The 21,597-nt window shown below is 38.7% G+C and overlaps 2 long non-coding RNA genes across 2 annotated transcripts in view; both read left to right on the forward strand.

Moving 5' to 3' along the window:
- LOC144247117 (uncharacterized) overlaps positions 1 to 21,597 on the forward strand; it is a 273,256-nt gene that overhangs the window by 109,471 nt on the left and 142,188 nt on the right. The gene's annotated exons all lie outside the window — the stretch shown is intronic.
- LOC110483364 (uncharacterized) overlaps positions 5,313 to 21,597 on the forward strand; it is a 42,950-nt gene continuing 26,665 nt past the window's right edge. The window contains exons 1-3 of the long non-coding RNA XR_013340803.1: positions 5,313 to 5,381; positions 6,500 to 6,548; positions 8,511 to 8,676. This is a non-coding gene — a long non-coding RNA (uncharacterized LOC110483364). The remainder of the gene's footprint in view (positions 5,382 to 6,499; positions 6,549 to 8,510; positions 8,677 to 21,597) is intronic.

The raw sequence follows: 21,597 nt of genomic DNA on the forward strand, positions 1-21,597 counted from the left end.
AAATCCAGAAAGCTTTGATAAATATATTAGATGCTTAATTGTTCAATTTAGTGCTTGGTTGGTAACAAAATCAGACACATATGGTAATAAGGCTGTTTTTTTACTATTATAAGACACTTTGGGACATTTTGAATATGCAGTGTGCAATGGTATATTAAACCAAATTGTAGTTCTGTATTTGACAATTTGGCTTTGTTAGCATAATACAATTTGTTTTTATTGTAGCAGTAAAGAAGGAAGCATGTTGATAATAGTTTGCTTTCATTATCCATTTATATTGCTTCTTCCTACTCAATATTTTATTTTTTAAGCAAAACAGAGAAACTTTACAACCAAAGGAGCTGACTGAAGGGAAAAAAAGAAGAAAAGAAATCCCAGTCTGATTAGTTCAGTTTTCAATAATATTTAGTAAGGAGATTGTTGAAATAAAAACACAACTATAATATCCATCAACTCTTTGCATATTCCAAATATGTTTACAGGAAAGACTAAATATTATCTTTTAAAATCAGCATGATAGTAAAAAGTTATTGCACTTGTGATGCTCTCAGGATGTAGGAGGGAGATGGTTTAGAAGATATTATATCTTTTATTAGGTCAACTGGTATAACTGAAAAAAAAAAAGAGGAGCATATAAGATCTGCTTGGTTTTTTCCTACCTGTATCAGTCTTGTCTGATAAAAGGTATTGTTTCATTCTTCAGATACTGCTTCTTTTAGATATCTCCATGCAAAATCTTGCTAAAATACCATTTGCATCTTGCTAAGGTATTATTTGCCTCTCATATCCCTTAGTCTCTTCCATTACATTCAGCTAACCCTAGATCTGTTAGTTTTCTTTCAGAGCCTAGTCCTTCCTTATGCACCTGGATTTTTGCCATCTGCATGGGTGGCCATGGACAGCTCTGCCACTCCCTTTCTGCTGCTGATGCCTAATCTTGCTTTTCTCATGATCAGCTTTCTCTTAATTTTCCCCAGTGTCAGCCTCAACAACAACAACAACAACAAAAAAATCCCATTTCTGTTGGTGGTGCTGACTTTGTGTTTTGGCTGTAATCTGAAGGTGGAAGGCACATCAGGAGCAGGGTGAAATGTCCTTTTGGTTATCTATAATTGTGCTCCAATTGCACATTGAACTACTACTGTGGGCTCACTGTCCCCCATAGGGGCACTTGTAAGGGCACTGGCTCCTGCCGAATCTGTGTCTGGGAGATGCCTGTGTAGTGGTGTGGGCCATACTTAATCTGTCTGATGGTGAGTCCTACCTGCCAGCAAGGAAGGAGTAATTGCAAGTGTGACTTAAAATATGTGGCTGTGCATCCTCTGCATCCTTCAAAAGGAGACAATATCTGCATTTTGGTATGCTACATTAACCAGCCTTTTGAAATCCCATCTTATGGCTTTGAGTTGCTCTTTTTGCAATGTAGGCATAGTCTGTTCAGCTCTTAGATGTGGTCAGTCATTAAATAAGATAGAGTTTTTCAGCTAATTAAAAAAAAAATCTAGCAGGAGAATGGAGTGTAGACTTCTGCAGGATGTGCAATTAACCTTAAGTGAGTGAGGAAGGGAAACATCAAATTAACAAAGCATCTGCCATAATTCTGTTACCATGCTTGGCTTTCCTCTCCATGTTAATCGGACAGACTGTTACATGATTTGAGAAGTTTAGCTGATTTGCTGTATCAGCAGAAAGCAGAATCTCACTGAAGAGATCACACAGTGTTTCCAAAAGCGTCTGAAGGAGGAATTTATAGCTTGTGCATTACAAAAGCAGCCCTAATTAGTCCCGAGAGGCAGTTGCATGAGAAAAACTGAAAAGACTGCCTCGTCATATTTGCTGCCTTCTTGTGATTTTTGTAGAAGATTCTGACAATTAATGTTTACTAACAACTGGGGCTCAGAAACTCGGTGGCTAATAACAGTCCTGAATAAACAGCATTCTGTATTTGCAGTCCCACAAAGATAGGTTGGATACCGGTGTTTCTGCCATATGTCAATATTGCCACAGGAGCACAGAGGTTTCAGCTGGAAGATTCTGTAGCCACCTGGGAAATGCCTGAAGGAAAAGAAATAAAATATCCTGATAGTCTAGCAGTAGCCAAATCACTTGACAATGTCTCATTCTTCATTAGGTTTTTTTTTTTTTTTGGTTTTTTTTTTTGTTTTTTTTTTGAGGTGTAGGTTTTGTTTTAATCTCTGGAGGTATGAATTCTTCTTGGTGCTTTTCTAATGCGGTATGTTCCTACATTATGGTAATCAAAGAAGTTTTGCTATGGTATCAGTGATTGCATGGGGTGTGGAGCAGGGATATGGGTGAAGGCAAACCATTACTCTTGAATGCTTTTAGGTCTTACCATTCCTTACCATTCCCTGCCACATTCTCAGATTATGAAATGATGCAAACTAGCTGCATACAAAAATCTAAGGAGCCTGAATTTAGAAATTCCCTTGTGTGGGATCAGTTGTATAGTGATTATAGGGTGAGGCCCATTGAGAAATGTCAGTCTGAGAGCTCCCTAATCTGTGACAAAGTTGTGAGTTTCATAATTTATGAATTATGAGTTATGAGTCTAGTAACAATTTTCTTGCTATTTGCTTTGAAAGCAAATGTGAACTCATGCAGTGGCTACCTTAGGCTTTGCAGACCTGAATGCCTTGATTTACCAGTCATTAGGAACACTTTTATTTGCTATTTACCTAAAATCCCTCAAGTCAATATGCATAACTCAGTGGCACTGTGAATCAATAGGTTTGACATTAAATGAGATATAAGAAGTTATCTTCTTAATCCCGTAATTTACAGTTGCCATCAAAATATTGATATTTTTAATTTCTTATATTGGGGCAGAAGTTTTTTGAGAGTAGTTTTTCTGAAGTAAATATTTTCAAATGTGAAAACCCACAGTTAAGCATTGTGTATAAATACTCAATTTTTCACTAGCAATGAAGAAAACAAAGTGACTATGGAAATCAATGGGGATTGCTGGAAGTTCTGTATTTTTTTTTTAATTGGGTTGTTTATTTGGTTACTTTTATATGGATTTATGTGCTTGTCATTAAACTCCCAAGTACAAAACTCTTGGCCTCAGGTAGTTTGTGATTTCTCTTCTATTTATCTTGATTAGTGGAAGATTGCAAATCCCTTACAGGAAAGTGAAGAAAATGTTAATTCTCTTCACTAGTGAAAAAGAAATATTTGAATTAACACCTGATGATTAAAGAGTTTTATTAGTTTTAAAGGTGAAACAGTACGTCAGAGGTTCAGGGGAGAAAAGTAGGGGCATGGTAGGAAGAGAAATCTGGAAACTGTAAAATGAGATTAACAAGAGTATTTGTCATGTAAGGTTTATGTTTGATCATGAATTAAAGGCTCTGGAACCAAGTGAATCTGCTTCTTTTTTTTTTTTTTTTTTTTTTTTTTTTTTTTTTTTTTGATTTTTAGTTAGTTTTATTTTTAATTTTAAATTCAATGGCAGGATTCCTGATCAGCATTCAGGCGTAGTACTTAACAAGATGAATTGGGTTTTCTGAAAAGATGTATGCAGGACTACAATACTCCCTGTTTCGCAGTCATGGTCTTTGTTATGTATAAAGTGGTCTCTGATTGACTGAAACACAGAACACCTGAGATCACATTCCTAAGGTGTGCTGAATGCTGTTGAAGCTCATTGACTCCTTTAATCAGCACCTCATGCAAACACACTTCAAAAGATCAAAAAGCTGCAGGTAAGTAACAATTAATTGAAAAATTTGCACTCTGCTGCACCAATAGATTTATTTGATAGGATGATTGTCTATGCTGTACATTTTTTTAAATACAAATAACAGAGTATTAGTACAATATCTTTGCTCTTACTCTAATAGAGGGTAAGTGGTGCTTTTGCAATGGTATTTGTTCATTAAATACTCAGGAAAGGTGATCCATTTTGCCACTGCATGATGTTTTAACAATATGTAGTCCTCAGGCATTAATTCTGCAGTTTATGTGCTAAAAAGCATATTTTCTAGGCCATTAAATAAAATACGTAAAACATTGAATGGCTTTGAATGTCTGATTAAAAGCCATTCAGCCCCATATTCCACTGACAGTGAAATGCCATCCTAACATCCCTTTATTGCATTAAAACATGACTGCTCAGGGTCTGCATGTGCTGTGCTGAGAGAATTGCAGCAGGACCTGTTTGATCACCGGAGCAAGAGAGAAAGGACCATATAAAATCTTCATCTATGTCTGATCCCTGAAATCATATTGGCTAATTGATGAGGTCAGCAGTATGTATAGGCTCTAGTAAGAGACAATTATATTAGGAGTTATGGAATGACCCTTCAGGTAGACCCTGTGATTTTGGTGTACTTGCTTCTGCCAACAGGCTGCCCAACTGGCACTTGTCAGGTGATGACCTTGCAAAAGATGAAACAAAAAAGCAATGCTGGTAGGAAAAGAAAAAAAATTGTTAAGAGAGATTGTTAGAACCCTAGATGTCAAGAATTTTAGACTTCCTGAGTTTAAAGGCACAGACCCTCAAGAGAACACTCCTTTTGACCTGAAGTGGTAGAGAAGGCTTCCAAAATTGATTTATAGCACTAGGATTATAGGTATGTAGTTTGAATAGAAGTGTGTAATATCCCATGCTAGAGAATTTAGAGTTCAATGTTTTAGAATATAGGAGCATATATAAAACAAGATAAAAATTTTAGAGCAGTAGCTATTCCTTCTTCACCTTCTTCTTCAGAGGCTTAGGTGGTATTGTATAATTAGACAGAAAAGTCTGCATTGTGGGACACAGGTGATTAGTTATTAAGTTAAAAGTAAAAATAGCTTAAGTGTCATTTCTTAATTAGATAGTTTTTCCTTAAAAGAGTTTATAGATATAGATACAGAGCCATTTTGTAGCTTGTTAGTGAAATACTGTAGAACTCATGTCTTGTAAGACTGTAATATAAATAAGAACTAATAAACATCTGAGTCTAAATACAAAATACCATCTTTGTGCATTTAATGCCGACCCTGACCAAAGCAAAAAAAGAAGATAAAAATCGACAAGAGATGATATTTTGAAGTGCCTTGAGTGCTCCACAGTAGGATTTAAAGGACTCTCTGGTCTTTCCTGCCTCTTAGCAAATAAGTAATTGCTGAAAGTCAGTCAAATGATGAATTGAGACAATGGTTATCTACAAAAGGCTTATTTACTGTATCTTTTATCTTTGAGGCTGTGATCTTTCTGAGAGGATCTGCAGATGGCTGCCATTTACTAGACAGATGAACTCATTTACAGGAAAAGGAGAGGCAGAGACTCACAGACTGACATTTCTACTGTGTGGTTTGAAGCTACAGTGTAAAGCCTGGGGTCTCTGCTGTCCTTGGGATTCTCATCTGTAAAGGTGAGTAAATGGATCTAGAGGAAAAACGACTGCAAAGGATAGATAAGGACTATGTTCCATTTCTATGCAGAGATGAAAAGAGGATGAATGCCAGAGGAGTGCTGACATGCCATGTCATGACAGTCACTTATGAAGGTGAGATTAATTGGCAGCAGACCAACTTTGAAGGGATCTTGATGGCTGGGTATGAATCAGGAGCATGTGGGTGGCAGTCTGTGGGTGTCTGTTGGCAGCTCTGGGCTGCATGCAGATTCTGTGGAGCACAGCTGAGTGCAAAACAAGCCTTTCTCAGGTAAAGATGGAGAAAGGACATTCAGAGAGAACAGTGAGGGGAGGTGGGCAACCTAAGGAAAGGGTAGGAAAAAGATGAGGAGCAGGTGCTGAAGAAGGGTTGAGAAGAGAGGTAGGAGCAGTGCTAACTTAATATGCAAGCAGTCTATAGCCTTCAAAATGAGAGCTAGGCAAGAGATTTATAATAATTTAATTGAGGGAATGACAATGATTATCCAGAAGACCTGGCAGGTACCAATTAGACTGAATTGAGAGAGGGGGGAAAGTTTATGATAAAGAACAGCAGCCAAATGCTTCCTAAATTTAAGGGAGATGCACAAGATCAAAAATGTTTGCAGTGACTTATCTGAATCATTAGTAATGTTCTGCCAGGTCATTTCTGCACTGTCCAGAACTCTTGAATCCTTTACTTGTTTCTCCATTCAGTCTTTTCCTTTTCATTTATTAGCAGCTTTTGGCCTAATAGTGCAGTTTTTATTCAAGTAGATTTCCCTTTCAGTCTCAAATTAGTGATAGTTTTGCCTAAGTAATGGCTGAAGTATTTGATTCTTCAAGCTATTATTTCAGTATTGTAAAGCCATTATTCATCAGTAGTCAATTTGTGTGTACCTGATGTGCTCTATCTGAATTAAAAAAAGAACAGCGCAAGAAACTGTAAGACAAAGTTTGGAGTACTGTCCATGAGCAGTTCTAAGAATAATTTTTCCTGATGAATAAAGTAGAATTAATTTTAAATTAATTTCTAATGTTTATAAAAACTGTAATGTCAGTCAAGGGAGTTGTGCTTAATGGAGCACAAATGGGTTTGTTTTGGTTTTTTTTAATAGTTTCACAGTGAAAGAAAATTCAAAAAGAAGTACTTCAGATTCTGAACAGGTATATTGAAACTTTTTCTATTATAAAAGGTACAAATGATGAAGACAGCTGAAGTGACTTGGTGGGTTTCTACAAAAATCTGAACATTTTTGAACTCTTTATCATTGTGATGCGAAGGAAGTTTTCCTTTGCTTTGCTCTGCTCTTGGATGTCTACATTTCTGCTGCCCTTAGCATGTGAAGTTCTCCTCATGGCTGTGTCCTTTGCTGAACTTTTCAACTGTGCCACTGGCATCAAAATACATTTTACATTTTCCTCTGACTCTGCCAGCAAATATCCTTCTATGGTCACCTGATATCAAGGAGATGAGTATCTCTCCATGGGCTGTATAGTTCATTGCAGAGTCTCTCTAATTTAGATTGCATTTTTACTTTTATCTTCCTTATTTTATGATGACTTTGTTTTTGTTTTTTTTTTCCTTCACATTTCCCCAACTTTTTTTTTGTAGCTGTGTTCACTTATCTTAAACCTGCATTAACTTTTCTCTACCTTATCTGTACTTGTTTTAGAAATTAAAAAAAGCCGGGTGATGTTACCTGTGCTGTGTGATTGGCAAGTGCTTTCTTTTGAAAAACAATTGAAGACTATTTTTTACTTTAGATTAGTATGTTCTTCAAGAGAAGTGAATCTGCATTCTGGCTCAGAAGCTCGTTTCTAGGAGCAGAGGCTTTGTTTACTCACTTATTTATTTTCATTGTTTGGTACCATCTGGAGATGTCTTATTTTGTGGGAAAAGAAAAATGAATCAAACTTTGCAATGACAGAGGACCCCAGGAACTTCGATTACTATCCAAAATATTTTGAGAGCTAATAAAAGCAGACAACATGCCATTTCTTGATGATCTCTCTCCTCTTCACACATTCTTTCAGAGCTAATCCAGTCCTCTGAGAGAGGGTTCTTGTGTTTGATAAAAGGAGTCCTTCATTGTCACAAGCCTTAGCATACTGCTCTGGCACACGTGCCCCTGAAACACATTTCATGCCTCATCTGTTACCTAAATGAGATGTGAAAGCATTTCACACCTCGTTTACATTTGCGCAGTTTTACGGAACAGCATCTATGCAATTCCACTGAAAGCAACGAAATGAGGTCACCAACCCCCTTCTCCCTCCTTGTATTGCATCCACACGGCCTGATCCTTTCAGTTCACTAAACTGGACATTAATCTATTTTTCTGAAGAAAGTTACTGCAAAAAGCCAGCATCCTCCAGCGTGTGGCAGTCATTGGCATTTTACAGAGATGTAAGCTGTCCACGCTGAAAATAAAAATATAAGCTATGCATTTACATGAGATATCTGAACCCAGAGTGATTTCTCCTGCACTGAGCAGAATATAATCAAGGTGAATAAACAGGAAAATTGACTAAACTGATATGGGAATAACACTACAAAAAAGGCAGTAAGAAATCCATACACCTCTGCTATGCCCTCCTTGGCTGAGTTGCAGCAGAAAACTGCCAGGAGTGTGTCCAAGGTGTTGAGGCCAGCTGAAAGTCAGGGCAGATGCACGGCTCTGAAAATCCTAGGTATCCAGATCAATTTCTGGAGAACTGCAGGGATTTTAACTCCAATGTCTGGGTCCTTGCTGCCTTTTATGTTGCACCAGCAGAGACAAGTACAAATTTCTTCCCTTTTAAAAAGAAAACAATTTTCTTCCTTTTTAAAAAGGAAAACACATTTTTTAATTTTTAAAAAGAAATTTTTATTTTTCAAAAGTTTTGTAAACAACTGTGTAACAGAGGACAGTGAAGGTCCAAGAATGTAGTGACACAAATTCAGCCACTTCTGTTCTTTCATCAGCTGAGCTCCCAGTGTTGAAAATAGTGGAAATAGAAAGCTTACAAGGTGTCATCTCTGGTTGTCACCTTGCTGTTTCAGAAGACACAAACTGAAAACACTAACTTTCTTTGTCAGGGAGTCCTTGTTTTTCTTCTAGTCCTCTATGTTTTTTATGTGACCAGGATGCTTTGGCTGGACTTCGCCTCATATAATTCTGAGAGTATGAAATAACCATTTCAATCGGAGCAGTCAGACTTCACTGCTGCTGTGAATGGAAAGAGACCACATCTCAATATCATGGCTATCTTCACAGGAGAAGAGGGAGCATGGTATAAAGCAGGATAGGAGGTGAGACCCTTTTACTTTCTGTGTCTGCTAAGGAAATCTAAGTTGCATGTGTTTGTACTTATGTTAGGTGAGATGAATCCCTCTCCTTTACCTTCTAATGTAAGGAAGACATTAGGATAAAGCAGAAAATTCTCATATTTTCCTGAGATGAGGCTATACACATGTTTTCAGTGTCCTGCACCAGAGATGCTAATGGTTCTCATTTAATTTGACATCTACAGGGGAAGAAGATCAGGGATGTCAGTGCATAAGCAAAGAAGCAAACAAACCAAAGCTATCTTGGCTTTCACCTTGTGTCAGCAGAAATATTATTGGCCAAGTGGAAAAAGATAAAATCTTTTGAGGAAGAAGTGCTATTTCCAAGCTTTATAAAAGGAATCACAAACATTAAGAATGAATGAACTGGGGAATACAAAATACTGGTTGTGTTTGCAAAAATAACGAGAGGCAATGTAGTGGGCACGATGGAAAAATGTGAAAATAATGTGCTGAAGTGTTTGTCTTACAAGGCTCTGGGGTTAAATCACTACATGAGCATGAAGATTTAATGATTTAGGTATCTTTTAATGGCTGTCTCTCTTTGGCTCAGTTCTGTCTTGTGCTGTGGCCCCTCAGGCACCACTGGAGGAGGTGCTTGGAGTGATTCACAGGATCCCTCTCTTTGTGTTCAGGTGTAATGAAACAGGGAAAATTGTTTGGTTTGCTCCGTTGTTCAAGCATGTACCTAGAAATAGTGTTGATGCTTCTCTCTCTCTCTGCTCAATCTTTTATGTTTTTCTGTTATTATGTGCCTGTTTTTTCTGCAGCTTTCAGGCAGGGCCAGTTCGTGAGGTGACTGTCCTAGGCTATGAGGCACTTACATACATGGATTAACACAGCTCAGAGCAGATTTGAAGCACCTTTCTCTTGTGTGGGCAAGTGTTTTGGCTGCTTCACTGGGGAGCAGTGCCATGCTGACTACATTACTACTGATAAAATACCCTCCCCTTATTTTGCAGCTTGTCTCACCATTCAGAAAAATCACAGTCCAGTGCTTTTTCTGGCCCCTGTAATGCTAAAAGTGTCAGGTGTATATTTTTCCCCCATTTTTGTTGTATTTTGCTTTGCTTTTACTTTGTTCTGGCTGCAACATGTTGGAGGATTTAAGCCATGATTCCACCCCCTCTTTTGCTCTGCAAGGAAACCTTCCTGAGAAATAGCCTGGGAACATGATGCTCCTTTAATTCATATCTGGAAACACTGAAAAGAAGCAGTATACTAATTGATGAGGAAAAATATCTCCAAGGCTAAAGTACTGTGTGTGGATGGACTGGAAATATTTACAGTGAACCCTGCCGGATCTGAGGAATTAGGTGCAGTGCCTACTTTTACAGTGAGAAATTTGACCAACTTTAAAAGTACTAAGGAGAATTATTCACAAACTCCTGGAAATTCTGTATTTGAAGTTGTTTAAGGTCAACATAAATGGGGAAACACTTAAATGGGGAAAGTGACATTTTCCCTGGCTTGGCACCAAAGTCCTACTAGTGATCTAAATTGTAGAGCTAGATGTTATGAAAGAACTTCACTGAGCATATTCTTCAGGTTAGTGTAAAGGTCAGAAGTGAGCATCCTTGAAGGGTTCATGTTCATCTGTGGTTAAAAAGTTTCTTAGCTTTAGCTCTGCAGTTTCCATGGCTAATCTCAAATCTGCCAGACCTCTGCACCAGTTGCTTGCAAGTGTAGGAGAGTTTGCACAGGAACTCTCCATACTCTAAGCTTTTGAGCAATAAAAAGAATCAGACTTCAGATCTAGTAATATCTGCTGAAAAAAAATACATTAAGGCCTCTTGGAGCAGTCTTGGACCATCACAGCTCTATCACAGGCTAGGCTGATGCCACCACAAATGCTAAACTAGAAGCTTCTGTGGAGCAGAAGAGACGGGGAAAAAAGAATGGTAAGGGGAAAAATATGGAAGAGGATTTCTTCTAAGTGGATAACAAGATAAATTAAGAAGTGGAGATGTAAAAAAGTTTGAAAAAGGTAAGGGGAAGCTGTGTTGTTAAGGCCAAATAATTCTGATTTTGCCTAGCAAAGCACCACTTCTCTGTAATGATGAATTTTTTTGTGCAAACTTCAGCATTGGAAAGATATGTTGTTTCTCAAATGGCTAAAACTGCAGCAGGACCCTTATGTGACATACAGACTTGTGAAGAACGCTTACATCTGATGTGAAACAGAGGACTCCTGACCTCTGACTCACCTGGCTTGTATTCAGTTTCTCCTGCTTAGATTAGTCCTTTCAAAGAAACTGTTGGCTAGTTGATTTGGGAAGGGTTTCCTGTTGTTCTGAAAAATGTTAAAGGCGTATGGTAGTGCTGCTAGAAAATGCCACTTAGATTCCATTTATGTTCTCCCCTAACATGGGGGCAGAAGTTGTGCTACCCAGGAGGGACAGGGGAGAAGAAAGAAAACTTGTACATACATGGGTATTTACAAAATTTGGATAATTTTCCAACCTATTTGGAACTTCGTTATCTCACTCTAAGGGTTATGGAGTGAAAAGCTAATGAAAGTCAGGGGCCTGAAGAAATATTTTGTTTTTTTCCATCTGTCCATTTCTCAGCAACTGTGTCTTGTGTAGGCAGAACCCCAACTAAATTGTGAAATGCTGCATCCATTATCGCGGCATTTACTGTTTAGATGAACATCTTAAGCTGCCAGAATATTCAACAGTGGAGCCCTTAGTGAAAATATAGTGCGCTCTATCAAGAACTTGGCTGTTCTTACATGTCAAGTGTTTTTCAGAAAGACAGTGCTTTTTTTTTGTCTTTATTTAGAAGAGCATGGAAGTGTCAACAATTTATTCACGGTGTGAGACAAACAGATATTAATAGAATTTTAATGAAGGCCTTTCAACAGGATTTGAAATTTTTTTTACTGAGTGTTTTGTGTGTTCCTGTTAATACTAGGAGAGTGAAAAATGCAAGCGTCATAGGACAAGTATGGAAAAAACTTTCCAAAGACAGCAAAGTAGAAGAAAGTAAGGAGGCAGTTTCAGCTGGACAGTACCAGAGGCTCTGCCATCACCAAATCCAAGACAATTATTCATTTCCTTACAAATTATCATGTAATGGAGTGAACAGATTTGGGAACACTTGAAATGCATCTTCACATATTACTCCAAGGTGGAAAGAGGTTTCTTGTTTTAGGTTCATCTTATGTCTCTCTTTAAAATGTTACTTCTCAGTTCTGTCATTTTATATGTGTATTTCAAAGCAGCTGCTACCTGCTAGTACTCCTTTAAAAGCCTATGTTCTTAAATACTCAGAAGCACAATTTCAGGCCTCCGGCTTGCCATCCTTACACTTCAGCGACCTTAATAATGCCTCTGCCTCCTGAAGTGATAAAGAGGGGGTGTACTTCTGTTGGGCCCTGCTCTCTGTAGTGAAATATTGAAACTTTCATTTTGTTAGTGAGAAAATCCTTACTATGAACTCTCTCATCTCTGACCCAGTATTTTGTTACTGTACTATAATATTTTTGCACTAATGCTAGTGCTAATACCAACTTTTTGTGGGGAGGGCAGGATGTATCTATGGAAGGCAGCTTTCCAAAGACTCAGTGTCCTTCTCTGACAAAAGACCCTTTCATTAGTGGACAAGAACATAAAGGTTGGCTGTCACCAAGTGCATGGTACCAGCCATCTGAATGCAATAAGGATGTTTGTGGCTTCTACTGTATTAGTCCATAGATCAGCTTTATAATTATCAATTTTAGTTTCAACATAGCACATTGCTGAAGGTCACAGCTTCAGATGCAATTTATTCCCAAATGAATACTAATAACTACATCCCTTCCAAATCTTTCTGCCTTTATATTGTCAGAAACATTACTTACTCTTAACGTAGAGCATGGCTCAGTCACATTTCCTTGGCTCTCTGCAGTTAATTTAGACAGTTTGGTGGTTCTCACCCAGTCCTTTGCTTGAGGGGTGAGCACTTGCAAAGGTGTAAGATGCTGGGGGTGATGTGGGTGGATGCTTATTCAGGATCCCAGAAAAAGAAACCAGATTGGCAGTAGTGATTTGGTGGGATGTCTAGGTACAGGACTAATTAACTTAAATCTTGGTGTGTATCAAAACAAAGACCTGTAACTATAGACAATTTTTTCCTCAGTCCCAGGACAGATTTCTCACATGTGGCACTGCTGCTTACACTTGCTTTGTTAGACTTGAGCTTTCAGTATGGAGGCTACAGGGAATCAAAGCCTAGAAACCTTTCTCTTATATAAGAGCTTATATATTATAAACTTTATATTATAAACCTTTCTCTTATATAACCTCCTTTTAAAGGAGCTTAGTTACAGCTAAACAGTAATTATACTGAAAATAATTTACTTACCTCTTCAGGAAGCCAACTAAACTCCTAGGTTTAATTCAGAAAAGGGTTTTACTGAAGTCAACAGAAAAAAAAATTAGGATCCCTCCCTCCAGCATCCAAGGGCCTCAGGGTATTAAGCAATCACTGCAAAATACCAAGGTGATGTCCTAAAGGGAAAAACCAACACAGGCAGCTCCAGTTTGGTTTGTTTTAACAGTTTTTGCTCTTAGGAGCAGCTTCCATTTCAGGTTTTTAAACTTTTATCTTGGAGGGCAGGGCAAGTTCACTGCTCACATCTAGCAGGAACTGATGTCAAAAGTAGAGTTCAGTTTGATTCCTGACACTGCACACAAGCAAAAGAAAAGAGGAAAAAAAGTATTCAACAGTTATGAGGGAGCCTGTGTTTGCAGAAACCTTTCTTCCCTCTCCTATTTTTATTACTTTCACTCTATACAATGGCAGCTTGTTTTGTCAAGATTTCAGCCTGTGAAAAAGCTGACTAGTTTTACAGTCTTTTATGCATGTTCACCTGCACCAGGACAACAGAAGCAACAATATATTTCAGCTGCATCTTGGGGGAAATGCATTGCAATCACAAGAGACACCAGACAGATCCCTTTCCCATTAGACTCTAAGAAGCACTCCTGCACCTGCTTATGCTATCCAACACCCGTGGTCCCTCTGGCAGTGTGAGATGCAGCTTCTTTCCCCCAGTCTTCAGTGCCCCATCTCCTACCTGCTAGTTCCCTTGGTTATGCAAACCTCACAGGTAATTGCCCAGTCTTTCCAGCCTCCTGTGTGCATGACCTTGCCCTTAAAATTTAATTCTGAAGGCACTTAAAAAAATAATCTATTTTCTCCTCCTGCTTTCCTCCCTTTTATTTATTTTTCTATGCATGTGTCTCATGTGCTGAATATTAAGCAGGAAAACAAAGATGTATATCATCTGGAGCACAGGTGCACCTACCAGGCAGAGAGGGAAAACAAAACAATTCATTTAAAGGGTTTTGATTCACTATTGTCCGCTCATACTTTATTTGACAGCCTGATATGACACCTTGAGTCCACCCACGCCTGCATGCAGCTTAGAATGGAGATGTTTTCTTGGCTCCTTCATGTTGTAAATTTTTTGCCACGGCTCCTCCACTTGAAATTGCTTGGCACAGGCGCTTTGCTAAGTATACTAAAGTGGGGGAGGATAGGGAGGGTATGAGAGAAGAGTGAGGAGTGAAAAAAAAAAAAAAAAAAAAAAAAAAAAGAGTACTTCAAATATTTATAAGTTTATTTATTTCCCAAATTTTCTAGTCTCTCTCCTATTGCCTATAGACAAAGTTTCCATTCATTTTCCATGTCTGTGGTTTTGATGTGTGTTGGACAATCCTTTGTCTAGCAGGACATGAGAGCAGAGATTGCCTCTGGGTGACTTTGGCTGGAGGCTTGAGTGGCAAGAGCAGAAAAGCTACCTCTCTGTAGAAACCTTTTCTTTTTACTTATCAGCTTAATTCTTTTGGTTTTAGAGAAACAAGTGGTTGTCAAGTTCCCTTAATAGTTTATTCTGTTCTCCTTAGAGTAGGCAGCAAAAAGGACTCTTACATGGCTTAGGGGTGGATCTGCCTCTCCTTGTTTTTCTCCGACTTGCTGCATATCCTTGTAAGGTCACTTCATGTGCCTTTTCTTTCCTTCCTTTGTCTCCTAAGACTTTAAGCTCTTCTTGAGTCAAAATGCTGTCTTTGATGTGTTTGTTTTATATCTTCCATAAAGGAACTGGTGAACTCTGTGGCAGTGGTGGCATGTGGGTGGAATCTGCTCACTCTTGTCTCACCTGGTAGAGAAGGAGATGGGATGTGAATTGTCCTGATACCCATGTCTGTGGCCTCATCCCATTTTACTGTAAATCCATGGCTGGACTAAGTCCATTTGTTTTACTCTGGAGCTGGAGCTAGAGAGGAGCACTCCCCACTTCTGGCCCTTTTTAGGATGCTGCAAATGCACACTGGAGAAATGGAGAGTTAGAAGTGCAGTGACTCCCACATTTTTTTCTGCTGTAACTCTGCCACTGCAGACTGTGGCAAAATATGTATATAGGAGAAGAAACCCCAGCATCAGGTTATATGTTTATGGACTATGAGTTAACTGTTGCCCTCAGGAGCAAGATCTTGGAATTTTGACAGATCCTTCAAATCATAAGCAGCTTTTTTTTTTTTTTTTTTTTTTTTTTTTTTTTTTTTAGTGGAAAACCAATTAAAATGTTAGGAATTGCCAAGAAAGGATTAAAGAACAAAGTAGAAAATAACCTTGGTTCACTCCTATCTTTATTTCCTTTATTTAATATGGGAAATATGCATTTCTCATCCCCTTGTCTCAGGAAGAATACAGTGGAACTAGAAAGGATTCAAAGGCAAAGGGGGTGAGCAAAGATGACTAAATAAACTAGGACTCTTCAGTCTGGAAAAGACATGGCAAAATCTTGAAAGGCACTGAGTAAAGCCTATAAGAATTGATTGTGTGTTGTTTGTGCCAGTGGAGAGCTAAAGTGCACGGACTGAGGCTCAAGAGAGCAAGGCTCAAACCAAACAAAGAGCAGTGGGGGACTGCTCATGCAGTGGACACATCTGTGCAGCTCTGCCCCAGAGTTCCAAGGGAAACTGCATAAATTTATCCAGTCCATCAACTGCTGTGGCTTCAAGATGCTTAAAGTATTTCACAACAATAAAAAAGATAATGGCCACAGGAGGACCCGAAGATCTGTGAATATTGGACAGATTCTGAGGAATCACCTTCCCTGAGGACTGCCAGAAAGAGCACTAGTTGGAGTGAGTGGTGATACCTAACCCTTCTACTAAAATCCTCAAACTAAAGGTCAATGATATTAAATAGTTATAGGAACTGTCAGAATAAGAAATTTCCCTATGGCAGGAAGAGGAGACAGTGAGGAATAAAAGACAGAGTGGCATATTAGGATAGGAAAGGAAAACCTGGGAGAGGTTTCTGTGTGTATTAACAAGATGTGTTAATAGAGGTTTTGCCATCCTGCCTGGCAGGACAGTGACTCACGTTTCATAATCTGCTGTGCCAGCCCTGGACCTGGCTCATGGTCATCTCTGAGCCAGGAGAGATTCACTGGTTTGGAAAAGCACTTAATGAATGGGCTACTAGAGGAAAATCACAACCCATTTGCAAAGAAAGATAAAAAGCACAATAAAACTTTGGATGTGGCTGAACTCAAGTTACCAAGAGAAAAGCAGGCAACTGTTTCCTCTAAAAAGAATTAATTCTCTTCAGTGGGGATGTCCATCCCTGGCAGTGTTTAAGGCCAAGTTAGATGGGGCTCTGAGTCTAGGGAAAGGTGTCCTGCCCATGGCAGGGATACTGGAACTAGGTGATTTTTAAGCTCCCTTAAAACCAAAACCATTTTATGATTCTTTGATGGCACATGGAGGACTTAAAAAAATTTTCGTAAAATGGTAGGTCAAAAATGGAGGAGTGTGGAGTGCAGACTAGCTACTTTTAGGTGTCTTCAGTGGGTTACATGAGAGAAGGATCAAAGAAAAATCCTTATTGAAAATTATCCTGTGCATGGAATGAGCATACCTAGTTGACAATGGTGGTGCAGTATAACCCTAAAAGAAATAGCAGAACCCACAGCTCAAAAGAATAAGAGCTAATCAGGTATTCTGAAGAATAAAATTCTGGAAAAATTACACTGGGTTAAAATATGCTTGATCTGTAGAAAGCACCCAGGTAGGAACTGGAAGAAAATACATAGTCACCATATGTATAGTTTAATTCATAAAGAACTCATGGTGAGACTCATGACTGATGACCGCTGACCCTGGTCCTGTGTTTGTGGAGGTGCAGCCACTGAAGGCTGAGACAATGCTGGATGGGTTGCCATGTTGATTTACACCTGCAGTTATCAGGTTATTGTGATCAAGTTTCCGTGTTCTTTGGTTGTTTGACAAAGTTTTCAACAAATACTGACAAGCAAGATCAGAACTGGCTATATCAGTGCAAAGCTCATCCATCCACATGAGGGCCCTCAGGAAAGCTAAATGTGATTGTACTTTAAACTGGGTCTGTTCCACTGCATTAAGCATTGAAGAGGATGTTTGTATTTCAATTTAAAGAAGTTTTATTTTCAAGTTCCTTTATTCTAATGCCAAAACAGAGCCTAGAAAAGGAGGAGTTGCATTTTTATCCAGGAAGTCAATAAATAGTGGAAAAAATCCCAAGAAACCCCAGTTGTGAGATGGCCTTTGCACCCTTTAAAGAACTCAAATAATTTGTTTTTGCATATTCAATATGTGAGAGCTTGCCCTTCTGTACTACTTTCCAAGCCTCTGCACAGGAGGAATAGGAAAGAGTAATCACATAATTCTGGGTGAAAAGAAGACCCTATGCCTTTCAATTTCTGTTCTCTGTCTTGATCCCAGTGTGCGTGGTGGGAAAATTGATGGCTCCAGGCACTTGACCAACTGTGTTTACCGAGCAGTGCTTAACCAGCTTGATAACAATTGCTAATTCTGAGTCAAACAGATTTATCTATGTAACTCAGTCTTTTTGTGTGCAATAACCTTTCTGCATGAGTTGCTTTTCCAAGATGGTTGGTGAAATGAAGTTGGATACCATTTCATTTGTACATCTGCTACTATTGTTTTTATTTACTTGAGCTGCAAAATTTTTGTGCAGCTTACAATACACACAGTGTTTTATTGGGGGTTTGAAGAAAAAATGTCTCATCTATGGAGCTAAGCAGATAAGAAGAGGGAGCCAGTGGACATTTTTCCAAATTCATAAGGAAGAAATTGAATTATTTGCACAGCTTCAGAAGATACATGTGCCAATGAACTGCCAATGCAGAGCATGAATTTGCAGACTGGCCTTCCGAAATCTGCCCAGAGCCATTGTCACTTTCTAGTTTTGAAATCTGCCTGCTTGGAATAGGAGCACATAAATCTCTAATGCTTGTGATGATACATGCTGAGTGCATTTCAATGGAACTTGCTGTAATGACTGATTTTCACACATCAACTATGCTCGTGAAGTATAACTTTGACACCTAAAACCATGGTTACCTGGAAAATACTGGTAGTGGAACATGCCAGAATTTTGTATTTCTGTCATTGGTATAGTCCAATTATGATGGGATTATTTTGGACATTTAAGCAAGAGAGTGGGACAGAATCCTCTTTTGTGAGTCTGTTTTACAAGTGATAAATTGAACTTCTGTACCATAAGAAAACCATATCTATACTAGAAAGCTTCCCAAATGCCCACATGCATCACAAAAATGGTAGACATTCTGTTTGAAGAGAAGTGTTCATGTTAAAAAAAGATTAGTAACTGGTAAAACATCAGATACAGACTTATTTTAAGTGTTACAAAAGGATTTATTCTTGAACTGGAATTGTCAGTAGGTACTACTTTGCTGCTAAGCAGTGAAGCATTGTATGACAAAATAGACATAATAAAATGAATGATTTCTTATTCCAGCAGATTTCTAGCTCTCTAGAAATATCAACCAGTGATATCTAGAAATATCATTGGAACTGATTGAGAACAGCTGGTTACACCTAGAAAGAGCTGACTAGATATAATCCACTTATCTGACTGCAGGAGAGCAAGTCCAGGGAGGAGATATTGATGACAGCAACAAAAATAAGGCAGTGAGGCAAGGTGATTTCAAGAAGAGAAAAGTGCTGCTTTTGAAGCAGACACTTCCCCAGTGATATATGACCAGATGGCCATTACAGGAGCAGAAATAGCTGATGGAATTTAGGAAATGAACTTATGCAGAACACATTTTGATTCTTTTGGTAAATGCTGTTGTTCAAAGATGGAGCAAAGTGCTTAATAGGATCTGTTCTCTGGGCTTTAGCGTGATCCAGTGAGTCCATATAGAAACCACACAAGAGATATGGTACAGACTGCAAGTGCTGCTGAAAATGCCCTCTTGGCACGTGGAATGATGAGACCGCTGCAGTGAATAAATGGTACTACCAGAGCATTTTCACAGCTTATGGACCATGCCTGGTTGTCAGCACTGTGTGAAAATGAAGAAAATCCTGCAGAAGTCGTGTAATTTTTAAAGTTTACCAGGAGATATCAATAAAAACTGCTGAGAGATGCAAAGTAGATATAAGCCAAACAGTTTTGCAAGAACATAGCAGCAAGACCCACACCTAGGGAATTTGGTTTTTTTCAAACAGGTCAATAAAGTCAAGCCTAAATAGATCCTTGAACAAAGATTATGAGAAAAATAAACACATTAGAGAGAAAAGTTTTCAATGCTATACAAGAGATCCTATGTAACGTGCTGACCAAAGAGCACTGTGTGGAAATTTAACTTAAGCTATCTCAGAAGCAAGAATAAGCAACATGTGTTTAGTGACTCAGATGATGACTGCACATCAGTTATAACCCACAAAATAATCAAAATATTGATTCTAAGGAGGAGAATGATGTGCATTATCATATCAACACTCGGAAAAGTAGAATTATAATACTATAAATTTGAGAAACAGTTTGTTCAGAGAGGTTTACAGCCAATCCACATAATTTCATTGACAAAAATCATGTACTTACATTTCTAACATTTGAAAAATTATTTTTGTTTCTAGTTCCTTAATTGCTGTAGGAATTTAGGTTTGATAATACGTATGAAAAATGCCATAATACAGAATAGATTTTTCAGCATTTAGGAAGGTACTGCTGCTAAGAATATAATCATATGCACAATGAGCAAAGATTATTATAATTATTGTGATCCTGTGACAGAGACATATGAAAAATAAAATTAAGGAAAAAATCTCAGGTGACAATAATAAAATTCATTTGTGTTTCCTTGACTTTTAGGATAATTTGGGGTAATCTAGAAAGTTCTCATGGCTTATTGTGAGACATTGATGGCAAGACTGTTACAGGCTGGAGCTGGATAAAAGTTTTAATAAAATGGCAAGGTATTATTGGCTCGAGTTGAAGTAAAATAGAAATCAGGTAAGTCTTTGATCAAGGGAAAAGCATTGTGTTGTGCAACCAGAATAATTCTGTGTGACTTGGGATAAAGCATATTTCTTTTAAATATTGCTGTTATTTTGTAAAATTTTTTAGTCCTGCTGTTAAATATTATCAACTTTTCTTAAAAGAGTTTCAGCTTTACAATGATGATCCAAACTTTTAATGAGAGAATGATATGGGAAGGGTTTCCTCAGGTTTTTTTCTCTCTCTCTCTCTCCCTCTCTCCCCCCCGAAGTGATGAAACTCAGAACAGGAGACAGCAGCTGAGACAGCCAGTCCATAGGAAGCCCTTCACATGCCTCTTGTGCTGAAGGCAATTCTTTGTCGCTTTGATCACAGGGAGGAAGTGGCCAGAAAAAAAGTTGAGTCCTGCCTGTGTGTGGCTGAGGGGGTGGTTTGCAGTGTTCCTACAAGTTCTTTGATTTCTAGGTGAGGTGTCTCCCCATTGTGCCTCCTCTGCTTGGCTGCTCTGGCCTCCCTGGTGGACACCACCTTCATTGCTGCGTGTTAGAAATGCTTCACCTTCTTGTCAGAGGGAAACATTAAAATGAATGAACTTGAGATCTGCAGAAGGGCTTGTTCAGATGAAGGGTGCTGGCAGCAGCCTGCTGGGCAGTGAGGGGAGGAATTGGGGCGGGCAGTGCATGGGGAGGGCAGGAATGACTGGGGGCTCTGCTGGCCTTCCACTGTGGCCAGGCTCAGCAAACAGGCTGACTGATGGGCTGAGCTGTCTGCTCTTACAGTTGTGGTTTTACACCTAATTGTGTTCTGGGGTCTTTTCTGCAGTGGTGCAGTAATGTCCCTAAGAGGTGGCTATTGTTAAAGTGGAGGGAGTTGTGGTGCTCTGGAAAAAAGGTGCTTGAAGTGAGAGCATAAAGATATATCTTTACCTGGATGTATGTTTATGTTTTATGGAGCTGCAAGAAATTATTTTTCTTCCTTTCACAGAATCACAGAATTATTTAGGTTGGAAAAGACCTTCAAGACCATTGAGTCCACACTTTGACCATTCACTACTTTGTCAATCAGGCCATAGCAGTAAATGCTGCTCCACTTGTTTCTTGAACACTTTTTGAAGTGGTGACTAGGTGGTCAAATAATTCACACAAACCCAGGAGACAGCCTGGAACTAGAAGATTTAGTTGTGGAGTTAGGTTTCAAAAGCTCCAAAAATGAATGTTTTCAGCAGATCTGGGCTTAAGTTTCAGTTTATTAGAAAAGTAAAGTTCGGCTGGAAAAACTCCACATGGAGATCCATTTCACAGCTTCAAATGTGGGCAGTGGGAAACAGTTTTGATGTCAGATTTTGTCTCTCTTTAATTCTAGCAAAACTGATTTTGTTTTTATTTTAGTTGTGCAAGAGAAAATTTAAAATGCCACTGAACTAGCTAGCACAACAGTGCTGCAGTTTCCACAGTCTCTTCTGAGTTCATCTGCCCAACACGATGTTGCACTGAGTTCCAGATAGAACACCAACACATTGTTCCTCATGAAGCTTCTTTATCACACCATTAAATGTTTGGAGAGAAATACATGTGCAGC

The sequence above is a fragment of the Lonchura striata genome, chromosome 1 (assembly GCF_046129695.1).
Source record: "Lonchura striata isolate bLonStr1 chromosome 1, bLonStr1.mat, whole genome shotgun sequence".
NCBI lineage: Eukaryota > Metazoa > Chordata > Aves > Passeriformes > Estrildidae > Lonchura > Lonchura striata.